Here is a 25,883-nt window from a genome sequence, read left to right as displayed (position 1 = left end):
CCATGTGTGCTGACAGAAATAACGGCGGAAGATGTTTTTTCTCATAAGCCTCGTTGTATACTTCAGTCAAAACTGGTGCGATAACCCCCTTAAACGCCTTGTACAATGCAGCGCCTAAGCCATCCGGCCCCGGTGACTTGCCATTATTTAAACGATCGATCGCCTCCTTAACCTCCTCTACCTGTTATGGGTACTTCTAATATTTCCTTGGTTTCGTCGTCTAATGTTGGCATCAGTGAAACGAAGTCATTTTGTAATCGATCAGCGTCAACTTGACCACGAGAAAACAGTAATTTGTAATATTCGAAAAAAGAACTTGCTATTTTTTCCGTCTTGGTAAGCAATGACCCATTATGTTCTATTTCTGTTATTTCATTTTGTGAAGCATATGTCTTTTCGACTCCCAAGGCACGTTTTGTTGGCATTTCACCTGTGCACAAGTACTCAGCTCTGGCACGAATCAATGCTCCCTTGTATCGCTCTTGGTCTATCAACTCAAGTTTTTGCTTTATGCTTTTTATGTCTTCTGAGAAGTAACCGGGTTGTGTACTTTCCGCTTCCAATAATTGCTGCAGATTCCATCTAAGACAGGACTCAATTTCACTTAGCCATACAGCCACGCTTCCAAGGTTTGCATTCATGCGAACCATATGATTGCGTTCGAGCGCCCTCGGCGAAAGAAACCACCTAGAAACGCGGTACGCGCGGGCGGCGCAGCATGGCGCCAGCGGTCGAACGCTGTGTCTACTAGCAATTGGAGTGTTGCCTCCGGGACCGGGCGCAGCGACCTTGCCGAGCGCAGCTCCCACGTGCGTAGGGAGCGAATCGTTTAGGGCGCGCTGAATGTCTCGTGGTTAGGGAGCCTACATGCAACGTGGTTATAAACTGCGTTGCATGTAGGCTCCCTATTTGCGGTGTCTGGGCCACGCCGGCCGCGCTTTTAGATGTGAAGCATCTTATGCTCGGGGCTATGTCACTCCCTCCCTCCCTACCTCCTTCCATCCATCCAACCGCCGTGCGTCCACACCCCTAATGCGCATGCGCATCCTCCTCCCCCTCCTCTCCTCTCCTTGTCTCATCTCATCTCCTCTCGACATTCCTCCTCTCCTCTCCGATGCTCCTCTCCTCTCCGGATTGCGCAACTAATGGCAACACCTGCGGCTCCGCGCGCGATAATGCGAAGCAGCTTTAATTAGAGGCGCGACGGTAGGAGCCCCAGAGGCACCGGCGACAGTCATCAACGCTGCACGCGTTCGGTGCGAACGCGGGCAAAACGCCGACGGCGTCGACAACAGTTCTGCGCATTGTTGGTGCTGCTGCATGTCCAAGTTTATACAGCTGCTAAAATTACTATCCTTACCCTGTATACCTCTCTACTAATTTGCTATCGCAATTGATGCTTCGCCTTTCGGGTGAAACTGCAACAATTTTCAGGGGCGAAGCACCTTAGGACCAAGCCTTGTTGTCCTCCCCCCCCTCGTCGTTGTCGTCGTCCGTAGCTCTGGTTTGCATGGAGTCCGCTAGGGGCACTGCGGTGCACACGGGCGTTCGTTCCCGACGCGCGCTCTTTTTCTCTCTTTAGCCATGGATGATGACGGTCGGTGCACAAGGGCGTTCGTTCCCGACGCTCGCTTTCTTGCTCTCTTAAACCATGGATGATAACGGTCGCTTCTGATAACGGCGCGCCCGCTATGGATGAAAAGGCGAGAGTGGCGGCTCAACTGCAAGCGGAGTCGAGGGTTCGCAAAGCTGCTGCAGCACGGCGACGCTGGCATGCGGACTCGGAGCTGAGGGCTCGCATAGCTGCAGCAGCACGGCAACGCCGGCAAGCGGACCCGGAGCTGAGGGCTCGCGAAGCTCGCGCTTGAACCGAGCATCGGCGCCACCAACCTCAGGTAGAGAACGCTTCCGGCGTTTTGCCGCCGCTTCCCACGCTCTCGCCGCCTCTGGGTCCGCTTGCCGGCGTCGGGGGATTCACGGTTGCCCGATGACTATTTTATGATTTTTGCAACATGCAGCTGGGCCACCAAACAAAAATAAGAGACGAATTGTCGAGAACCTTTGTATAGTTATACACCTTTACTTACGCATCTTGTGTAGCGAAGCACCGGATCCCCCGGTGCTTCGCCCACTCATCATCTTTCACTTCGTGGATATGCGCTGTTTTTTTTAACACGAAAGTGTTTTATGCCGGGGTCCACCAAGACTTCACTGACGTATTTCCGTCACGGAAATACGTCAGCTTACAATGTACACGAACATAATACAAAGAAAGAAACCAGAAGAAAAAGTTCCACATACATGCAAAATTTGGAAATCGAACCCACGACCTCTCGGTCCGCGACGATAGATCGCCGAGCGTTTAACCCATTGCGGCACAAACGCATTTGCAGAGAGCTACACAGACGCGCCTTATATATCTAACACTGCTCCGTGTACCCGCGCTCTTGCTCGGGGCGGTGCCGCCGCCTACGAGCAGAAAAGAGAAGTACTGCATTATGACACTAACGCGCACCGACAGTGAACGCTTCGGTGGTCTCAGCACTACGACGCCTCGATGCCAGCATTCGAAGGGACGCTGGCATCAAGAAGCACTACCAACGCCACCTAGGTGGCGTTCACCGTACTCAGCACAGCGGAGCGTGGCCTCCGCAATTAGCTCTGAAAATGTTTCTGAAGTTGATCGCGGAGGCTGCAATTACGACGCGCTGTACGCGCTGATTTGACTCGGTGACGATTCAGTTACGTGCTTTGTCTTGCGCGTTGTATTAGTGTGTCAGTTACGTGCTTCGTCTTTCGCGTTGTGCTAGCGTGTGCAGCGTAGTGCAGCTTCCATATGCACGACGGTTGCTCATGGTCATCGACGTTGGTAGTCGTGGTGGAGGAGACGTGCCACCAGGCGTCAGCGTGGGTGCATCAACGCCTAAGGGCGCTTTAGCCACAAAACACCAATAGACATTATATATCAATGTGCAATAAACATTACACTACTTCTGTGAAGACACGTTTCACTTTCGTGTTCTATACCGATTCCTATATAAGAGGGATCAACCACATTTTTTTGTCTCTTGTCAGTCTGTCTTCGTTTCGTTATCTATATTTTATTGGAGTTGCATGCCAACGTTGGCGATTACATTAATGGCATCAGCTTCTAAGAAAACCGCCCCCTTTTTTCCCTGTAAAGGTCATCACCACAACCTATCTTCGGCTGCTACACAAGATGCGTAAGTAAAGGTGTATAACTATACAATGGTACTCGACAATTCGTCTCTTATTTTTTTTTGGCGGCCCAGCTGCATATTGCAAAAATCATGAAATGGTCATCGGAAACAATAAATTTTGTTTTAATTTCTGCCTTTGTTCATGTGCAGAAATGGAAATGGCATTATTTGAACCCAGTAAGGCTTCTTTTTTTTTCAGGGGCCGGGAATTAAAACATCTTTTCGGTGACAGTATCTGCTCACTACCTCCGCTTCTCTTACCATCCTTCTGTCGCTCCTCACCCCTCACGTAGTGCAGGGTAGCATACCAAACGGTTTTATCCTGGTTAAAGTCCCTGCCTTTTCCACATAATTTTGTTCTATTGTTCCCTACTTGGTAACACCTCGCGCAACAGCCCTACTACAAAATATGAAATTTAAGTGCAAACGAAACGTAAGCGTAAATATAAAACCGTAATTCTAGGATTACGAGAAAAAATAACAAATAAATGACGCGTGCGCTTCAAGTTTTCTGCCGTACTTTGTAAACCCGCGCCGTGCACACAGAAGCTGCTTCAGAACGCATGTGGCGTATCTAACTGCTATTACTGCAAAATTCAAATTCCAGCTAAAAGCTTCTTCGATATGATTAGCCCATCGACCGAGCTATCCGATTCGTTAAAATTCTATGAGAATCACTTGAGACATTTATGTGCAACCAGTATATATTTTTTATGGCTATACATATTGGGAAGGGGTGGGGGAGGGGGCCCCCACTCAGCTTGGGACGCAAGAGCGTCGCAATCTGATGGCCTGTTCTTAATCGCCCGACCCAACACAATACTTCTTTTCCCTGATCCATCTAAATGCATATGTTGGTGCCATTTCAGATAAAAAAAATAAGAAATGAACATAGAACAAAGAAGACGAAATTCTCACAGCGCCGTCGAAGTTGCATTGAAGTATTTTATGCAGCTCTTTGCATTCATCGGCCTTACGTGCATTCCGCTATATAACTATGGTGAGAACGTGTTCCTTCGGGATAACCAAGACGCTTTCTTAATGTAACGTCGTATTTACGGTGCAGCTCTACAGCCTTGAGCCAATGAGGGCATTAATGAAAACGCATGAGAGAAAATGTGCAGCACCTGTGCCGAGCTTAAGGAATCGTGTGCTATCCAGTGTGGGAAAGCTTGAGATCTGTCTCCTCTAATCGTCTAACGAACGGTTGCTCCACAGTGCACGCAACTTATTCGTGTATCTATATATATAGCGCACGTTCGGGCCGTTTGACCGCGGGGAACTGACCTGCGCTGCCGGAAGAAGCAGTTTCGTGTGCGCCGCCTTAGATCTCTGCTCGGCTTCTCTGACTAGACTGAGGCACGGTCGAAGCCATAGAGTGTGCTCCCTTGAGGCGATCAAGGAAGAAACAAGGAATCAGGAAGTGCTCCATCTGAGCTTAATAACGATAGCCTTGGGAATCATACGGGCCTCTCCTGTGGCCATAGCTAAAGAAGGCCTCTATTTTCGCCCGGCATGCTGACGTTTTTTTAACACGAAAGTGTTTTATGCCGGGGTCCACCAAGACTTCACTGACGTATTTGCGTCACGGAAATGTAAGCATTGTAAGCTGACGTATTTCCGTCACGGAAATACGTCAGCTTACAATGTACACGAACATAATACAAAGAAAGAAACCAGAAGAAAAAGTTCCACAAACATGCAAAATTTGGAAATCGAACCCACGACCTCTCGGTCCGCGACGATAGATCACCGAGCGTTTAACCCATTGCGGCACAAACGCATTTGCAGAGAGCTACACAGACGCGCCTTATATATCTAACACTCCTCCGTGTACCCGCGCTCTTGCTCGGGGCGGTGCCGCCGCCTACGAGCAGAAAAGAGAAGTACTGCATTATGACACTAACGCGCACCGACAGTGAACGCTTCGGTGGTCTCAGCACTACGACGCCTCGATGCCAGCATTCGAAGGGACGCTGGCATCAAGAAGCACTACCAACGCCACCTAGGTGGCGTTCACCGTACTCAGCACAGCGGAGCGTGGCCTCCGCAATTAGCTCTGAAAATGTTTCTGAAGTTGATCGCGGAGGCTGCAATTACGACGCGCTGTACGCGCTGATTTGACTCGGTGACGATTCAGTTACGTGCTTTGTCTTGCGCGTTGTATTAGTGTGTCAGTTACGTGCTTCGTCTTTCGCGTTGTGCTAGCGTGTGCAGCGTAGTGCAGCTTCCATATGCACGACGGTTGCTCATGGTCATCGACGTTGGTAGTCGTGATGGAAGAGACGTGCCACCAGGCGTCAGCGTGGGTGCATCAACGCCTAAGGGCGCTTTAGCCACAAAACACCAATATACATTATATATCAATGTGCAATAAACATTACACTACTTCTGTGAAGACACGTTTCAATTTCGTGTTCTATACCGATTCCTATATAAGAGGGATCAACCACATTTTTTTGTATCGAGAGCAACCACGGGGTTAATGGACGGGGCTTTCCCCTATACTCCCAAATTTTCGCGTTGCGTGCTGTAAGAAAGTGAATATAATAAAATTCCGCTAATGGAGCTACAGCACTCTTACGCAGGCAAGCTGAGTTTATTTTGCGTGCTCTTATTTGTGTCAGTGCTCCACGACCATTCTCTTGAGAAGACAGGTCTGACTGATGTTCCTGGCAGGCAGCTTAGCGTCCGAGTACAAATGAAGAGCTGTGATGCGTTGTGAAGAAGACCTATAAGATAATATTTATTTGCAGAATAATCGTGGTCAGTGTCACTTGTTTAGGAAAAGAATAAAAGATATAAAAATTACACAAGAGCTCATACTTCACAGAAGCAGGATTTTATTTACTCCGCTCATCTACATCGCGTAAGCGATAACCGTGACCAGCCGTTTAGAAGTATGCTGGAGTGTTGTAGAAGAACGAGCCTAATTGTATGTTGTTGGCCAATCTACGGAGCAAGTAGGACTATTTAATAAATTTCTTCTAATTGCACAATCAGCGAAGCATAATAGACTGTGGTCGACTGAAGTTTATGTGAAAAGTAAATATACTTTAGTGAATGATACTCTGTCTCGTGAGCTCTGTGACGGGCAACGAAAGCTACACCTTGCGTCGGACAGTAACGAAGGAAGACCAGAAGGAAATGCCGTCCATATTCCGGGCCGCTAGTACTTCCACAAGTGACACAATTTCAATGGAAAAAACATGTTACCAGTCGACTATGAGACCACAAGGGAGAGCTTCTCTCCTTGAGATATCCAGTTGGTTCTCTTAGTTGCTGAGCTGATTTGGCCCGTTGCTTTAACTGTACACCGTAAATACTGATCAGAGTCGGTAACACGAGATATTTCTAGCTAAAGCTGTATTAACACGATGGCCCAGCAAATTTAGTCCATAGGTGCGAATAAGGCGGCTTAGTGTTGCGAGATCAGCTTATTACTAGAAACGTGATTCGTTGCTGTTTACCTATACTTTGTTTTTACACTGAAACAGCGTTTCGGATCTTCGGGTAAATTCATCGTAAGGCACAGAAAATTTGAATTTCATCCCATTTTTATTAAAGCAAAATTATAGGACGTGACGTCACGCTTTTTTCGTATAGAGCCGCGGAGAGAACTTGATTACCGTTATTTCACATAGAAAAAAAGTTAGAAGGCGAATAAACATACAGTTGAAGTCGATGAAAGGCAGACTTAATGAGCAAGTGGTGGTTGAGATAGGGGCGCATTCACTGTGCACGGCACTCTATCGCGTCACTCTTCCCGTGAAGGAAGGAGGAGTAGCGTCGGACTCTGACTGCACTATCTCGGGGATCGGTGGACATTTTTAGTCAGCACAATTTTGGGTATCGGCAAACATTTAAACGTATGATGACGTGTTATTCATTTGTAAATAATTTCCAGGGTTTTACATGCCATAACTAAGGTTTCATTGTGAAGCACGCCATTGTGGGTGAAAATCGTCCGTGGCGTCACGGTTACCGTCTCGGGCTTCTGTGCTATAGTGGTACTGTGCTCGAATTCGGCCGTCGGACGATATTATTTATTTTAAAATTAGCAGTTTCTCCAGACGGGGGAATTGTTGAGAGCAACAGAAAGGGACAGCGTTGTGCTAGGACTTCTCAGATGGTGTGGGGACAATAGCGACATCCTGGCACTGATGATGATTTATTGGCATCCCTTTTGAAATGAGGCGGGGACGAATATTCACCTAGCCTGCTTGAGTTTTTCAAGTATGCTTGCATTTATCTATATATCTGCTTAATTTTTTCTCTTCCTCAAAACTTCTCTATCAACCTTGTACCGCTACTTATGCCTATAACGGAAACGATCGTATCAATCTCTTCCCCGCTTTTTTTGCACCAATATACTTGATTATCTCGACTGCTGACCGGTTGATGCTTCCGTCCACTTTATGTCTAAGCGCTTCTGGAAGGTGGACGTTACCTACGGGTCTCATAGGTGAACATCTTCGCATACCGACGCAGAACTTAAGGCGCCTCTTGGTGGACAGATGTAAGAGCTCCATGCCAGCTACGAAACGTCTAACAACGCTGGCGTGATAACGTTGGTGCACATCGGCGGTGCGCGAGGTAGGACCCACGGGAAATCGTCGGTGTTCGCAATACGCACGCGCCAAGCGTCTCCACATGCCGGATTGCATGCCGGAATTCCTTAAGGATGTTCTATTCCGCTTCTTGAGCGGAATAGAACGTGTGCAATAATGCTTAGAATAGCGGGCTTCTATGCTGGCGGTACCGTGGTCGCATACCGCCGGTGGACATTCAATATTTATTTATTTATTTATTTATTTATTTATTTATTTATTTATTTATTTATTTATTTATTTATTTATTTATTTATTTATTCATTCATTTATTTATTTATATACATACATATATCCGGAACATCATCACTAGCAGTGGCTTCAGGGGCACATACCCAGTAGCACATATTGGCCCACATTTCTGGCTGCACAATCTCCGGATATCGTACCTCGAAAGGGGCTAGAAACATACCCAATATGCAAAAGGGATGGTAACTCGTTAGAAAGACTTCGTATTTTCAAAGTCATGGAACCAAAAAATCAATACATACCACTACGTAAAACAACCAACCACTCCACTTAGTTCATTCCGTCATTAAGGCGATTTCTGAAAAAGAAAAAAAAATGTAAACCCAGTTCCACCCAATGTGAAATCTGCTGAAACAGCGGAGCTGTGGTTGTCTTGTGTTTCTCTGTACTTTTGTGTGATTTTGTGTGATTATTTCTGATCTTCTGTCGGTTTCTGTGATTGTGTGTGAGTTTCTGTGGTTATGTTTGTTTTCCAGTGGTTTTCGTGTGATTATGGTTGATGTTTTGACTTTTACTGCTTAACATTCCCAGCTAACTCCCGGTCGAGGAAATCTCTTGCACCGTCGGTCAAAGGGATCTCTCGGCGCTTGCATCTTTGTTCTGCCTGTTGCTGGGACAAATAAGGGTTTTCTTTCCTCCAAGTACGCTTCATTTGCATTTCTTTCTTACGTGGCTCCGGATTAGTCTCCCGTCGCCACCGTTTCGCTTGCGCTTCCCGCTGATGATCCTCGTTGGTAGCGGTCTCCCGGCAGTTACGTCTGGCTTGCGCTTCTCTCTTGCGTAGCTCCGGATTAGCTTCCCGCCGCTGCCGTTTCGCTGCTGATTCCCGTGCTCGAAACGTAGAATTCACCTGGCGACGGCACTGCCACTCTCGGGCGAGCTCCCGCAGCCGCTCGCGCCGAGCGGAATCCATGGCGAGAAAGAGCGCGCGCTTCCCCTCCCCCTCCCCCGGCGCGGGCTCTGACTGGTCCCCTCCTCAGTTGGCGCGGCCTTCGATTGAACGCAGCGCCCCTAGTGGTGGGTCTGGGAACCTGCCCCCTGCGTGACACCGGCGGACAGACGGACGGCACAGCCTCGACCTAGAACAGCTCCGGTGTTAGAAACCGCGCATGTCGAAAAGATAGATCATCTGATATCCCAGCAAGGCGATAATCTTGTCATGATGCAGCATCCGAACACACAAGTGCTTGCTCTATTGCTAAGCGCTGCACATTCCACGAATCCGCCAAGCCGTCATTGTTGGTGGCTAACTCACGCAAACGTTGCCATGTCGTGAATGGTGGCAATGAAAACAAATTCAGCTAACAGTTCAAGGCGATAGAAGTGTGCCCTGTGCAAACGTTTGTAATACTCTTAACTCAACCTTTTGTGCTTCTTTCATCACTACGTGGCTGCCTGATGTTACCGCGGTTAATTTTTTTCTTAATTTAACCAATTGTTTTTCACTGGAAGGGATTACGCAACCTAATTAAGAATTTGAAAGGGGTGGGCAAGCGCGCGTCTTCTCTTCAAGTCCAGCTACAGATGGCGCGGCTTAACGCTGCCACGCCCGTGCCCTATCTTGGAGGTAACTGCGGTGTGTTTATGTACTTTTGTAACCCCCTCTCTTCTCTGTAATACTTTGGTCTTGGGAGGAAACAAAGGAAATGAACTGTCTTCTGTTGTCCTTGTTTATCTCTTCCTCTTCCCCGTTCTCTCCCCCTCTCTCTCACTCCCAGATTCTATTCCTTCTGCTAGGAGCAGCCAGTTAGAAAAGTGTCCTTCGGCCAACTGAATAAGAAATTGCTCCATATATAGAACGAAAATCAATTAACACATGTCCACATTTCCATTTTAAAAGGTCATAGGTTACTCGGGGCCGAAACGTAAACATTGCAATTAACTGCTTATTGGTTGTTGCTTACTGGAAACTTTTTTTTTTACTTGGGACGTTGTGGTAACAAGACAAAATTATATTCGTCACCCTTTTGTTTTTTTTTCTGAACTAACTTTTAAAAAAACTTGGAGGACGCTTAAGCTTTGCCTTTAAGAGCGGAACGCGATAGCAATCATAGATCTCTGACTGCTTCTCACGCTTCCCGGCAGCTGCAGCTTATGTAACCGTAATGTTTACCTGAAAACGCTGGTGGTGAAAGCTATGCACGAAGGCGAGCCTTCTGGTTCTTCTTTTTTCTCCCGCACGGCGGCATTTGCCGCTGCCGCGTATCCGTGGTAGCGAGCGCCATCTGGATGGTCTTGAAGGAACCGAGTGGGGCGCGCCGCTCCCACCAAGGCCGACCTCGAACGGCAGCTGGAAAAGGGGTTTGCGCTCGAGTTGCCGCGTAACAGAATTATGTTTTCTCATATATCCAAATTGCAATCCGACGCTATCATGTTGTGTGGAAGCCGTACTTTACAATTTTTTTGACGCATTTTACTTTGAGAAATTCAATTAGTTCAGTAACGCCTATGCGCCACGCGGAGGGCCTGGCGTGGTTGGGGATGAGTGGTAGGAGATAACGTTTGTCTAATGGACAACGACGCCGACAGCAACGCCAGATTTTTTGCGACACGATGCCCTTAACACTATCGCGTTAATACTATGAGTGGAACACAGCATGTCAACTCGAGAAAGCAGCACTCGATTACGTTATTTTTTCCGTACGTCAAAATGGCAAAGCAAGCGTGCCGTATTTCGAGATGAAACTCCGTCTATAAAAATGACAGCAGAGTACACAGAAGAGCTACGCACGCACCGAAACTGTTTTGGTCAAGAATATCAGAGGACAAAAGTACTGAATGCGAAGTAGCTTTATGGGCTGTACGCATTTTACAGCTGATTTTTTTTTTCATTCGGCAAAACGTTCGCGCTCTCTGTGCTCAAATTTGATATCGCATTGCATTTCAAGCGCCTTCGCACGCGCGCAGACTCTAAAATTTATGTGAATGCATAAATTTAGCTGCGGCACCAACTGCGTATTTATATAAAAAATTTCGAGGCGAGAAGGTGGTAAAGGCTTCCGATGCTGCTCGACGAGTCTCCCGTTCTGATCTCGTCGAAAACCTCGGAGCCACCGCCAGAGGCAGAGGAAACAGTCACAAACGCCGCGCGCGTTCGGTGCGTACGCGGGCAAAACGCCGACGGCGTCGACAACAGTTCTGCGCGTTGCTGTTGCTGCTGTATGTCCAAGTTTATACAGATGATAAAACTACTACCCTTACTCCGTATAGCTCTCTACTAATTTGCTAGGGCAGTTGATGCTTCGTCTTTCCGCTGAAACTGCACCATTTTTTTGTCATTCCATAAGCATGCTCCAATTTAGAAAACTCTTGAATTTAGGAAGCTCGTGAAAAAGCGCTTAGGCTGTTTTTTTTTTGTAAGACAAAATGTCAGCCATTTCTGGTAACGGAGTTATTACCGAAAACGGCTAGCCCAAAGCAAAATGCACTTAAAAACCTCAAGCTTCACCCATGTTTTCTCGATTGAGGTGAACAATTTATTTTTTGAAAAAGGTCGTGAATATCATGAGAACAATCTCTCTTGACAGAGACCAGAAGAACAGCCAGAAAAAGAACATGCTTAAAGTTTTCCCGACTTCGCCACGCTCTATGGTAATTATGGTGCATATGTTCACATGTCTGCATAGGTCGGCGCACTCACACTCAATCACACTCACTCGCATTCCTTTCAAAGACGTGAGTGCGAGTGCGAGTGAGTTCCAGTCAGTGTGAGTAGAGGTGAGTGCGAGTGCTAGTGAGTGCCAGTGAGTGTAAGTGTAGGTGAGTGCGAGTGGTAGTGAGTGCCAGTGAGTGTGTGTGCAGGTGAGTGCCAGTGCGAGTAAGTGCCAGTGAGTGTGAGTGTAGGTTAGCGCGAATGAGTGCGAGTGAGTGTGAGTGCAGGTGAGTGCCAGTGAGTGTGAGTGTAGGTGAGTGCGAATGAGTGCGAGTGAGTGTGAGGTGAGTGCAGTGTGAGTGCGAGTGAGTGAGTGCCAGTGAGTGTGAGTGGAGTGAGTGCGAGTGTGCCAGTGAGTGCGAGTGAGTGCCAGTGAGTGTGAGTGCAGTGTGAGTGCGAGTGAGTAGTGAGTGTGAGTGCCGAGTGAGTGCGAGTGTGAGTGAGTGCGAGTGCGAGTGAGTGCCAGTGAGTGTGAGTGGAAGTGAGTGCGAGTGAGTGAGTGGAGGTGAGTGCGAGTGCGAGTGCGAGTGAGTGCCAGTGAGTGTGAGTGCGAGGTGAGTGCCAGTGAGTGAGTGAGTGCGAGTAGTGAGTGCGAGTGTGAGTGGAGTGAGTGCGAGTGGGAGTGAGTGCGAGTGAGTGAGTGAGTAGAGTGTGAGTGCGAGTGCGAGTGAGTGAGTGGAGTAGTGAGTGCGAGTGAGTGAGTGAGTGCGAGTGGAGTGTGAGTGAGTGCCAGTGAGTGTGAGTGCAGGTGAGTGCGAGTGCGAGTGAGTGCCAGTGAGTGTGAGTGCAGGTGAGTGCGAGTGGAAGTGAGTACCAGTGAGTATGAATGGAGGTGAGTGCGAGTGAGTGCATGTGAGTGGAAGTGAGTGCGAGTGAGTGCCAGTGAGTGTGAACGTGAGTGAGTGCCTGTGAGTTCGAGTGCAGGTGAGTGTGAACGTGAGTGAGTGTGAGTGGAGGTAAGTGTGAACGTGACTGAGTGCTGTGAGTGTGAAAGTGGTGAGTGCTGTGAGTGAGTGGAGGTGAGTGTGGACGTGAGTGAGTTTGAGTGCAGATGAGTGCGAACCTGAGTGAGTGTGAGTGCAGATGAGTGTGAACATGAGTTGGTGCTAGAGAGGGGAGGTGAGTGTGAACTTGTGAATGCTTGAACGATAAGCAGCAGTGATATCAGTTCATCTTGCTTGCGGAAAAATGGAAGCACTTTGTGTGTACAAGCTCACTCGCGCTGATGACTTATCGCGCTAGCAGATTGTGCACACCAAGATAGAAACCACTCAATAAGGTCGTAATAATCCAAGATTCAGGAGTGAGTGAGACAATGTATAGTGAAGTGAGCGATTACATTATATTGCGATAGCAATTATATGGACACTCCAAGCGCACTTCTTCCGTGGTCGTGGACGTCGCTGTGAGGTTCCGTATAAAGTCTAAAGACGGTAACATTGTCGCCCCGTGCCGGCGGTAGGCTTTATGTGCGAGTGAAAGCTTGCGAGGGTCAACTGACGCTTGCTGCTCAATCTCTCGCGCGCGTGGGAAGAAGGCGCGCTTCTTCTGTCGCGTGCGAGGCACGGTGGTGTCATCTTACTCCGGCGGCGGCCGCGCGGGCGCCGTATACATATCTTGAAAGCGATCTGCGACGTGGAAAAAGAGCGCGCCCGCGGGGGCCTCACCTTCAAAGCGATTTAAAACGTCAACAAAGCTCGACTAGTGCCGGTAACTTCGTATGCGGTGTGTTTTGGAAGTTTACTTCGTGTTGAAGCGAGAGGTGACACGAAGCTCAATTCGGTCGCGGCGTTACCGCGGCTTCTCAATCCAGCGTTCTGACAGCGAGTTTCCGCGGTCATCGAGCGAGATGTGTCCTTGTTTACCTGCGCACGCGTTATACCGTGATCATTAATTTAGTTAGTAAGGAATGCATACAAGTTTATACGACCGATAAAACTTCCATTGTTATCGCAATCGAGGCTTCGCCTTTCGAGCGAAACTGAAACATTTTTTAATACGCCTGAGAATATGGATGGGCTGGAACGCTCATGGCAGACATATCAAAGTCATGAGCGGCAAATTTTGCCATTACTTCCATTGAGTGAAGACGCCTAATCCTGTGTGATTTGCTACAGCTTCGCTGGTCATCCGCCTTCAGAGGGTGGAATGGGTCCTCATTTTTGTCTCCCTCCCTCTTAAACGTACACGTACAGGCTCCGATAAAAAGGCAGAGCAGAATAAGGACTAGCTAAGTTAGCACAGAGTAACAGACACGCACGCTCGCATACTTGAGAAAAAGCGAAGTTGCAATGATAGATACCGCTTTGTTCTCCCTTTTGTGTTTGTTTAATTCGGCGTTAAGTGGTTGACTAAGTATACAGACTCTCTCCGTATATTTTCCGCTTTCTTGGCTGAATCCGACCGCAGGGGAGCTTAGTGAGCATGAGCGGCAAGCATTCACACGCCTATTGTCAATGACAGAGATAGGCAGATAGAGGTTGGGGCTGTAACGGTATTTATTAAAAAACAGTGAAGTGACCAGCGTTGAACGTCGGCAAAGCGACATTTGGGTAATCGTCTGTGTCACTTAAGTCGCCCAGCTATAGCAGCGCCACGATTGCTATCTTCGTCATTACTATGGCCCAGTGAGAAACAAAGCAATTAGCCATCTTGATGACTCAGGCTGACGTGCACGCGGCTGGAACTCGACCAAGTACTTTTCCGGTGATCATGGGCGTAGAAAGAGCGGGGGCTGGCTGTGGGGGGGGGGGGGGGGGGTTTAACTCCCGACCCATCCCAAAAGTTTTGCCCTACTTTGTATGCACATATATTCACGTACACATGCAGACACACACACACACACTCGTATAGGAGGGTGCTACATGACACCATGAATAAATTGAAACAAAAACTTTAGTCGTGTTAATTTTGCGGTACATTGCAGGGTTAATAAACAAGCTCTCTTAAAAAATTCAGCCAATGAATCCGTGAGCTTGTATTTATTAAAAAAGAACCTTATTGCCTTCCTCTGCACCCCCTCCATGCTTGCAATGAGTTCTTTTGTGTACGGAAACCAAACAATATTGGCGTACTCAAGCACTGGTCGCACACGCGTTTTATAGGCCAGCAGATTTGGATCTGGGGGCGCTGGACGAAGGCGTCTTCTCAGAAAGAAGAGTCGCTTTGGTGCTCAGCATGTACATTAATTTCCACTTGAGGTTTTTTTGTTAACATGGCTTTCCAATCGGAGAGCGCGTGTTAAAATGACGCCTAAATATTTACTCTGAAATACACAAGTGAGAGGTGATTTATTCATAATGTAAGTAAAATCAGATATCTATTTCTTTTTACTTACTGTTAGCGTTACAGATTTTAGGCATTTAGGCTCCTCTGCCACTCCTGACACCATGAAAAGGCTGAATTTTAACAGCGGAACTGTTTAAGCCGGCCGTTAGTCCATCCGTCGCGGACAAAAAATGTGGGCCGATCCTGGCGGTTGTGCAGAAGGGTCCAAGCGCTATGGCGCATACCCCTGTGAACTAGCGAAGCCCAGGCTAAGTCAGCTAAGCATGGTTGGGACTACTTAATCTTAGTCAGTCATCGATAGCCAATCGAGAGCTAATCAATAGCTACTCGATCAATAATCAATAAATTCCGGAAAATGCTGGGGATGATTTGGTAGTGCTTAGCATAGCCCAAATACGTGGACAATACCTTGCGATAGCCAATCGATAGCCAAGCCATACCTAGTCGATAATCGATCAATAATCAATAAATTCCGCGAAATGCTGGGGATGACTTGTTAGTGCTTAGCCTAGCCCAAAAGCCAGGATTAGCTAGGCTCCCCTGTCTCTTTAGCATTGCGCCTCCAGTGCAAGCTACGCTAATTTTTGCATACGGTGATCACACTGCGGTTGATTGCGTGGTACGAAATACAATAGTTAATAGATGCATTGTTTCTTTTTATTCCGGAAGGCAAATCTTTTATTTGTATTAAAAACAAAACTGGGCCCAAAGCACAGCCTTGGCGCACTCCCGATGTAATAGGTGCTGAATTGGAAGCTTTGTTTTGAATATACACACATTGTGAGCGGTATAGATCGGCAAACTCACTCATGAGTGCACTCACTCACAGTCATTCGCATTTATTTCAAAGGCATGAGTGCACGTGCGAGTGAGTGAGTGCCAGTGAGTGTGAGTGGAGGTGAATGCGAGTGTGTGCCAGTGAGCGTGAGTGGAGGTGAGTGCGAGTGAGAGCCAGTGAGTGTGAGTGGAGGGGAGTAGCAGTGAGTGGATGCGAGTGCGAGTGAGTGCCAGTAGTGTTAGTGGAGATGAGTGCCAGTGAGTGGGTGTGAGGGAAGGTGAGTGCCAGTGAGTGTGAGTGGAGGTGAGTGAGAGCCTGTGGGTGTGAGGGAAGGTGAGTGCCAATGAGTGTGAGTGGAGGTGAGTGGCAGTGAGTGTGAGAGTAGGCGAGTCCGAGTGAATGGAGGTGAGATCGAATGAGTGCCAGTGAATGTAAGTGGAAGTGAGTGCGAGTGTGAGTGAGTGCCTGTGAGTGTGAGTGGAGGTGAGTGCGAGTGACTGCCACTGAGTGTGAGTGGAGGTGAGTGCGAGTGCGAGTGAGTGCCAGTGTGTGTGAGTGCAGGTGAGTGCGAGCGAGTGCTAGTGTGTGTGAGTGCAGGATAGTGCGAGTGTGAGTGGAGGTGAGTGCGAGTGCGAGTGAGTACCAGTGTGTGTGAGTGCAGGTGAGTGCGAGTGCGAGTGCGAGGGAGTGCCAGTAAGTGTGAGTGCAGGGCCTAGAAAAATTTTGGTGAGTGAGTGTGAGTGAGTTTTCTCCCAGACTGCCGACCTATGCATGTCTGCCTACCTTCTTTAGTGACGTGTGCTTGTTTCACTCATTGATTCGGATGCAGCGCACAACTTGAATCAGGTGTATCTTTTCACATATGATTGAGTGAGTGAGTGAGTGAGACCTTTCATACGAAGCAAAACAAGCAGAGGTATTAACGAAAGCACAGTCAACCTGACCAGAACTCTGTTCTGATCAGGCTCTGTTCACACAATCTGAGCAGAACTCGTTTACATGCGCGTTTGCTCAGCCGATAATAACGTAATGCAAGTATGTTGATTACACCATCTCATCATCCCGCTTCGACCGTCATCCTCGCGCATTGTGTGAGTTCATTCTCTAAATGTACGGCTATCAGAATTTTTCGCGAATCCGATTTCGAGCCATCGCCCATGGTTCGAACACAATTATGGATAGTTTCATTTTTTTCTCTTGCTTGCTGCAATTCGAGGCAGCAGTTGCAAGAAAAAGAATCGCTTTTTTGAATTCTGCCAGGAATCGCAGGATGAATGCTTCCGCGAACCGATGCAGGGGACGGCTGAAAGACGTGCAGCATCAGGGGATGCAGAAACAAGGTTTTTGCATAAGAATGGGAATCGATGGGTCGCTATTTCGGCATGGGACTTTAAACCAAAACAGCATCGTCGCTGCTTCTGCACTTCTTTCCTTTGTCCACACGTGTGTGCTTCCTGCTGTTTCATTGCAGCGACAAAAAGAAAAGAAAAAAAAACCTGAACACACAAACACACTTACATATATATTTATACATGTGTATATATTTGCTGTCAACTCATGCTACTTGATATATATTTGCGCAGCGTCATTTCTGGGAGGAGGAGCCGTTGAAGAGAGGGGAGCGCCTTGTGCGTCAAGTGACGATGTTGCTGACAGCAGAACAGCCACAGGTAGACAGCTTTGTGAGTATATCTGCGTGTTGACTTATGAGTGAGGCCCAAGTTTAATTCACTCTCCCCTGTACACTCGCCGCCAGCGGCCGTTGAAAAGAAGATGTTCCTACTTTCGCGCTCCGATAAAGAAGGCCTTTCGTGTCGCAAACCGCGCCAGACTTGGCGGCTGAAATGTCGGCTGTCGCTTTCAGTATAGTCTGAGTGAAGCCGTGAAAATATGCACAGCAATATATATACTTTGTTTTCTCGCCGGAACCTTTATTTAGCACGTCACCGCTTCTGCAGCGCTTCGTTCGATACTGCCCCTCTGTGTGCGTATGTAATCCGGTATACTCAATGCCTCTGTAGACGAGAGCTGCGAGCGCTGACAATGTGCGATGTGGCGCATAAACACGCCAACGCGTCAGCGGGGGAAAAATCGTCATTTTTTATTTTTATTTTGAAGTAACCGGGGACAACAGGCTCTTGGGACGCGTGAGCGCTGATAAAACCGCTGTGAACGCCGCTTAGCCTTTGTTTTGTGACAGCCCATAGCAGCGCTAGGTGCGTAATCCTATACCTTGATGCCTAAAAGGTTCTTTATCACGTGGTCTCACCGGATTTGCGACCGGAACTCGCACAATCTGCGTACTTTTCGTGCGTGCCGTACCCATGGTACTGTAGTGAGGCATACCACAGGTTTTCGTGGCCTTCGGTGCATGTATTGTCTAGCGGCTCACATCATTTTGAAAAACTTTGTAAGCATCTTGTTAGTGCGAACAAAGGCTGATTTGTAATTTATTTTTCTACTACCGCCTAAGCCGCTGTACACAGCGCCTTAAGCGGTGGTCAACAAAGTTTCATCGTCATAATGGCACCGTCATGCCATTGTTATCTAGCTGCAGTAGCCTCGTCGTCGTCCACCTTTCGTCATTGTCCTACCACCACCGTCGTCTTGCTGATTTGTGCAGTGACAGCCACGGCAGCAGATAGACAATGAAGCTAGAGAAAGCGTAGTAAATTGTAATCTTTAGTTGAAATGTAGACGTAATAAGGAAGAAGGAAATTAAATTTGACGAAACGCCAACTTGCTGCTGGTTGAAGCCGAACTCGCATCTATCGCATTACGCATGTTGTGTTTACCCTTAAGCTACAGCAACGGCCGTCCTACCGTCCACTTTCTTGGGTATTCCTGTATGTGTAATAGATGTGGCCTTGGGTGTATAGATGGATGGATGCTATGGGCGTCCTCTATCAAATGGGGCGGTGAGTTACGCCACCAAGCTGTTTTTCTTATTTGGCCTAATGCCTTACCTCTCTTAGCTAACAGACGACAGATTCCCGGCATCCAACTTTCTAAGCCGTTATTGGGAACATTGTTTTTCTATGCCTCCGCTGTTTATAGGTTTCCCTACTTTTCTGCCACCAAATCTCGAGAGTATTAGCCAGCGCCACTGAAGGCCTCCTTGGTGGCTGGTGAGGAATTTCCTTGCAACCGCAGGCGTCACGTGGTACAGTGAGTGAGTGAGTGAATAAATAAACTTTGATTTGGTTCAGCAAAACGCGATAAAACGCGCACCCGGCTAATACCACGACGGGACCGACAGGTCTAGCCTGCCAGCCGGATCACGGGCGCGCTGGACGGCCAGGATTTGGTCTTCAAACAGGGGACTTCGCAGGAGCGCGTCACACTCTTCCTTGCTGAACTTCGGGCCCAACGACTCGCACTCCCAGAGCATGTGAGCCAAAGTAGCAGCCTCACCACAGGCCGCGCAAGAACAATTCGTATAAATGTCAGGATATATGCTGTTAAGGGACACCGGAATTGGGTAGAAGTTTGTTTGCAGGAGTCTGAGCGTCACCACCTGCGGCCTGCTTAGCTTAGAATGAGGTGGCGGGAAGACCCTTCTCGTTACGTAAAAGAATTAAGTGACTTCATTGTGCAGGATATGCGAGTCCCTGTGGTCGGGGGGAGAGTCGTTTGATCCCAGGGCAGCGCGGTCGGTAAAGCCACGCGCAGCCTCGTGGGCAGACTCGTTGAAGTTCAAAGGAACCCCCTCGACCACCCCGACGTGGATAGGGAACCAAAGGATGGAGTGTGTGGAGCTGTCGCCTTGTTTGGCGCATTTCAGAATTTGAACTACCTGCCCGGCTACCCGGCCTTTCTGGAATGCCCTGACGGCCACTTTCGAATCGCTATACACACTGTATCTCCGACCGTCTTGCATGGCGAGTGCAATGTACACCTGCTCGGCCACCTCGGGGTCCGTCGTCCGAACTGAGGCACAGTTGATGACTTTGCCCAACGTGTCCACGACGGAAACCGCAAAAACCTTGCCGTCTCGATACGCGGCGGCATCGACGAATCTTGCTTCAATCTTGCCCTTGTAGATTTGTTTTAATATCGTGGACGCTCTTGCCTTGCGACGACCTGCGTTGTGCACGGGATGAACGGTGCGGGGCAACGGGGTGACGACGAGCTTCTCCCCTGTTTCTCTGGGGATCTGGGCGTTGCTAGCCAAGTTCTTGGTGGGTGCGAGTCCGATCTCCTCAAGGATCCGCCTGTCGGCCGGCGTGGTGGATCGCCGAGTTAGCTGGGGCCGTTCCTGAGCCTCGGCTATCTCCTCCATGGTGTTGTGTATGCCGAGCCGGAGGAGGTCCTCGGTATGCGTTCTGACGGGCAGCCCGCAGCCCGAGGGCTTTGTTGACAATTTTTCTAATGAGGGCATCGAGCTTGTCCCGCTCGGCTCTGAGCCAGTTGTGCATGGCCACCGTGTAGGTGAAGTGACACAGCACAAAGGCGTTGATGAGCCGGAGCAGGTTGTCCTCCTTGAGGCCACGACGTCTCTTCGTGACCCTTCGCACGAGGCAAAAAGCGTTGTCGGTCTTCGCAATGATCTTGCGCAACGCAGTACCGTTGCCGCCACCCGATTCGATTAAAATACCCAGAACTCTGATGGTGTCTACCCTGGGTATCGGGTCGCCGCTCCGAGAGAACAGGTGAATGTCACTTTCGGAGAGCGGTTTCCAGCCCTTGGGTCTACCCCCTCTTTCTTTTCTGTAAAGCAGAAGCTCGGATTTTATCGGGGAACACTTGAGTCCGGTGGGTAGCCGGTACTGCTCTGTGACGTCTACAGCCTCTTGCATGGCGCTTTCCACTTGCCCTTCGCTATCACCGGTGCACCAGATCGTGATGTCTTCGGCGTATATGGTGTGTTTGATACCTTCTACTTGGGCCAGCTTCCTCGAGAGGCCGACCATGCAGATGTTGAAGAGAGTGGGCGAAATGACCGAACCTTGCGGCGTGATCCGTGGGCCCAGGAGCACCTCGTCGGAGACAAATTCGCCTATCCGCAGCTTCGCTTTCCTCCCCGTCAGGAACAAACGGACGTAGTTATAAAGCCTGGGGCCCAGCTCGAGGTCCGCGATGGAAGCCAGGATGCATTCCTGGAGAACGTTGTCAAACGCTTTCTCGAGGTCGAGTCCGAGCAGGGCCCTGGTGTCCCTGGTACTGACGTCGATGATGTGATGTTTGATCATCTTCATGGCGTCCTGCGTCGATAGGCCGGCGCGGAAACCAATAATGTTGTGAGTATAGACGTTGTCTTCGAGATATCTGCTTAGGCTGTTGAGGACGATATGCTCCGCCACCTTCCCGACGCAGGACGTGAGAGACATGGGTCGGAGATTGTCCACGTTCGGAGCCTTGCCGGGTTTGGGGATCAGGACGGTGTTGGCGGTCCTCCAGTTCTCTGGGACACTGCCGTTTCTGCACGTCCCGTTGATCTCGGTGAGGTATCCGGTTGAACGGTCGTCAAGGTTTCGCAGCATCTTGCTGGTGATGCCGTCGGGACCCGGCGCTCACTTGCCGTTGAGTGCAAAAATGGCTTGCCTAATTTCCACCTCGGTGCAGTCTTCGTCCAACTCCGGACGGACCGGGCCGAGTTAGTTGGGAAACCGGACTTCCTCGTCTCTGTGCTTTACGGGCAGGTACTTCCCCATGAGCTTGGCTACCAGCTCGTCCCCGGATCAGGATCTGGTACCTTCGTGCACGGCTCTGGCGAACGTGTGTCTCTGGTTGGATCTGGTGCTGTCCTCGTCGAGGAGATGTTTGAGCATGCCCTAAGTCTTGCCGTTGCGCATCTGCCCGTCGATCAAGTCGCAGACCTCGGTCCATTGCTGCTTGCCGAGGGTCCGATAGTGATCTTCGACGGCCTTGTTGAGCTCAGAGATCTTTTTCCTCAATCTTCGGTTTAACCTTTGTCCCTTCCATCGGAGGAGCAGCGCCTGCTTGGCCTCGATAAGATGGGTTAGCCTGCTGTCCATCTTCTCTACCTCCAGGTCGGTGACGATCTTCTTGGTGGACGACTCCGCCTCACTCTTGATTCTTTCGCACCAGTTTTCCAGGTCTTCGGGGATGGGTGCGCTTTCGTTGCCGCGGAGCTTGCGAAAATGGTCCCAGTCTGTGATCGTGAACTCTCTAAACTTACTTCGGGCGAAGTCGAAGCGGGTCTCGAGCACGTAATAGTCGCTACCAAACTCCATTGCGGTGTTACTCCACTCGGCTCCCGCGACGTTCTTCACGATCGAACGCCAAATTGGGGCTGGTGTCCCGGCTCACCGAGTTGCCGATTCAGGTCGTGAACGCCTTGTCCTGTGTTGAGCGTGAGGTCCATTTCGTTGGCGTTCTGCCACAGACGCCGGCCCTTGCTCGTGTCGTAGATGTAGCCCCAAAGTCTGTACGGGGCATTGAAGTCCCCGACGACGACCAGGGTATGGGTGCCAGCCAGGTCGACGGACTTGTTAAATATCGTCTTGAACTGCTCTCGAGAGTCCCTGGGATTGCTGTAGATGTTGAGTATAAACACGCTGTTTCTCGGCTGGTTGCATTGTCTCGTGTTGAGCAGAACCTCCGCCATGACGTATTCGACCTTGCGACCTTGCAACGTATTTGCCAGCTTCGAGTCGTGAGACAAGTGCGTAAGCTTCTTGTCAACTAACGTGCAGACTCCCCGACCACCGGGTTGACCGGAGACGGACCGATAACCGGGAAGGGATGCGGCGGACATTAGGGTTTCCTGTAAGGCTATTATACCTGTGGTTTGTTAGCTAGGGACCTAAAAAAAAGTTGCAGTGGCTTAGCTCGGCTATGCCAGGATATACGTAGCGTTAGCAAAGGTTCAGCTGATTATTCTTAGCTTTCCTGGTTGTCTAGATTGTCAAGGATTAGCTTGATTGTCATGCTTACTGCTGCTCCAATGACACACACGCGGTATACGTATTATGTGGCACATGTATATAGCCTTCTTCTGTTCATTCCTCCTACGCTCAACCGCTAATTTCCAGGCAACTACTTCGGGATCCGATGAGTCAAGCTTCTCCGTTCTTCTGCGCTGTTGAGCAGCATTTGCGCTCTCCTTCTCCATGGCTATACCACACTGGCAAACGCCAGTCAGAAGCGCAGCGGCTCCAGCGCAGTGTCAGACGGCGACTGCACAGCGAGCGCGCGCCGGCGCCAGTGCGTCTACCACGGCTACGACGTCACTCCTCTGGAATGAGCAGACCGGCGGCGGTGAGTCGCGCGCGGCGGCGGCGGAGTGCGCGAGAGGTGCCGGCTCCGGTGGCTCCGGTGCGCAAGCCGTGTGACATCACTGATCCTTGCGCATGCGCAGCACGGCTCTTGATGTGCCGCGCGAAACGGGCTTGGCTAGGCCAGTGTAGCTAACGCTACAAAAGTGGTCGCAGTTTCACCTGAAAGGCGAAGCATCAATTCGCGATAGCAAATTTGTAGAGAGCTATACGGAGTAAATGATAGTAGCTTTATCAGCTGTATAAACTTGGACATGCAGCAGCACCGGCAACACGCAGAACTAATGTCGACGCCGTCGGCGTTTTGCCCGCGTTCGCACAAAATGCGTGCGGCGTTGCTGACTGGTGCCGGAGCCTCTGATATAAATAGGCACTTGGTGCCGCAGCTAAAGGTCACCTCCCTTCCCTCCCCCCCCCTCACCGCCTTTAGCGCGTCGGAAGAAGGCGCGTTTGCTCTACATATATGGTGATTGTAAAGGAGGAAAGAGATGCCTACTTCTGCAGCCCTTCGGCGCAGAACGCGCGTTTGTTTTCCGCCGTGCGTTCACTCCCCGTGAAAGAGCGCATCCCTCGCGCCCTTTCACTCGCACATACAGCGTTCGGCGGCGCGCGGCGACGATTTCATCTCCATTGACGTCATACAGAACCTCACGGCGACGGCGACGACGACGGCGACGCCGACGGCAGAAATCTGCTTTGGAGTGTCCATATAATTGCTATCGCAATAATATTGGTGCAATGGAGCCCTCTTATTGGAGTACCCCTGCAGTTCCATTGCCAAATTCTGAACGCTTCTTTCGAACTATCCATGATTAGACACGTTTTCCGTGCTACCTGCTGTAAGCAAAGCCGCACGCGTAAAACGTTCCCCCAAGTCTGATGCGTCGATGTGCTCGTAGCCCTGATTATAGTCGACGACGCGTTCGCATTAACGACCTGCATCAGAGTTGTGGACGTAGTACTTGGGATCACCAGACGCTCGAGAGCGTCGATGCGATCGGCCAGTGCGCCTAGGCCTCTCTTCGGGTCTCCTAGGGCGACCTGCACCTGTGCTAAGCCTTGATGTAACTGCTGCCTGCTCGTAGTGACCGTGGTCAACATGCCCTTGATCTCATTCGTTTGCGAAACTGATTCTTCCTTACTGGAAACTGCCCTGCGCTTGGAGGCCCCGGCCGAGTCGCTGACCGGAACCGGTACTTCGATGGCGGTCGGGGCCGATGCTTTGACCAAACAACTCTGACTGATTACCCATTTCTTAATCTCCGTCATTTCGCTAGCCATCTTTCTCAGCATTTCTTTTAAGTCTGCATTTTCCTTCTGAAGGCGCGCAACTCGGCGTCCCTAGCTTGCTCTAGGAGCCGGTTGCGTGGGCCCCGGGAGGGTCCCGCTTCGCCGCTGCCACGAACCCTATCGGCCCAGGATAGGGTCGAATTCCTCTTCATCTGCTGGCCGACGCTGGAACCGGACCGGGCCCTTGAGACGGCGCGGCTCCTGGAGCGGCGCCTGGATCTGCCCCTGGATCCGGATCGGCCCCTGGACCTGGATCTTCCCCTGGGCGGGGACCTGGAACGCCCAGCGGTAACCGGCGGAGAGGGGTTCCTGGATCTGGAGCTTCCGCGCGCCCCAAAGTGACCGGCGATGTCCGGGAGCTGTCGCTCGCCCTTAGCGAAGGCCGGAGACTTGCTTCTATTGGATCGGGATCGCTCCCGGTGCCTGCGTCCGACGAGGTACGGCATCTGGTACTTCTGGTCGCACTCTTTGGCGGCGGTGAAATGTCGGCCACCGCACAGCCTGCACTTGGGGTCGCACTTGTTTTGTTCGTCGGGGTTGGCGACGCCGCATCCTTTACAAACGGCTTCATCTGGAGAGGGGTAGACATCTGCTCGATGCCCGAGGTGGCCACAGGCGTAGCACACCTCCACTTGCTTTCGATATAAGGTACACTTGACGAGCGTACCACCGTACGAGTGTAGTTTGGCACTTTGTAGCCGTCTAAGTCTACAACCATGGTGCCCGTGCTCTTCATTCGTTTGGCTCCCAAGGCCAGCGGGTTCTTCGAGTTAACAATCTTGCGGTCGAGCTCCGCCGGGCCGTCACCCGGTGCGATGCCGCGAATGACACCCCTGCACGTGGAGTGGGGCGCCGCTTCGTACGCGTTGACGTCGTACTGCTGACCGCCAACGGCGATGCACTCGACCCTGACGTAGCGGGTCGCGTTCTCTCTGCTGGGGGTACTGACGACCATGATGTTTTGTTGAAAATTCGGGCACATCGTGTCCGAGTCCCGCTTCGCCGGGTCGATGCCGACCGCGTTCCATATGGCCTCGGCCACAACTATCGGGCCCACCTTGCTGATGTTCAGACCTCCCATAGACCTGACGATGATCTTCGCGTCTTCCTTGGGCAACGGGGGCATCCTTCCACCCCGAATAATCTTGGCTTTCGCCCTGCCACGGTCTCGACGACCCTTGGCGGCCAAGTTGTCATTTGGCTTAGCGCCGGTTGAAATGCCACCAACTTGCTCAACGGGCGCCGATTTGGCTCCGGAGCGTCTGACAGCAACTGTTTGCCATCCGGAATCCTTGGAAAATTCTTCGGGAGTCAGAAGCTCCCCTTCCACTTCAGTTTCCATGATTGCACAATCTTAGAGTGCCCGCACAGGCGAGAAAAGAGGCGGGCGTCGCAGCAGCACCTCGCGGCGCATAGCCCAAACGCGGTTAGCGTTAGCTTCGCAGCGACGTGGTCCGGACGAAAAAGGGCGATAAAATCGCAAAAAGGCCACCCACCTCCAAAAATTGGCTATCGACGTGGTCACCACAACTTTACGTGTCCGTAGGCATCAAT

This window comes from Dermacentor silvarum, chromosome 6, assembly GCF_013339745.2.
Source record: "Dermacentor silvarum isolate Dsil-2018 chromosome 6, BIME_Dsil_1.4, whole genome shotgun sequence".
Taxonomy (NCBI): domain Eukaryota; kingdom Metazoa; phylum Arthropoda; class Arachnida; order Ixodida; family Ixodidae; genus Dermacentor; species Dermacentor silvarum.
The sequence above is the reverse complement of the archived record's forward strand: the minus strand, read 5'-3'. Positions refer to the sequence as shown.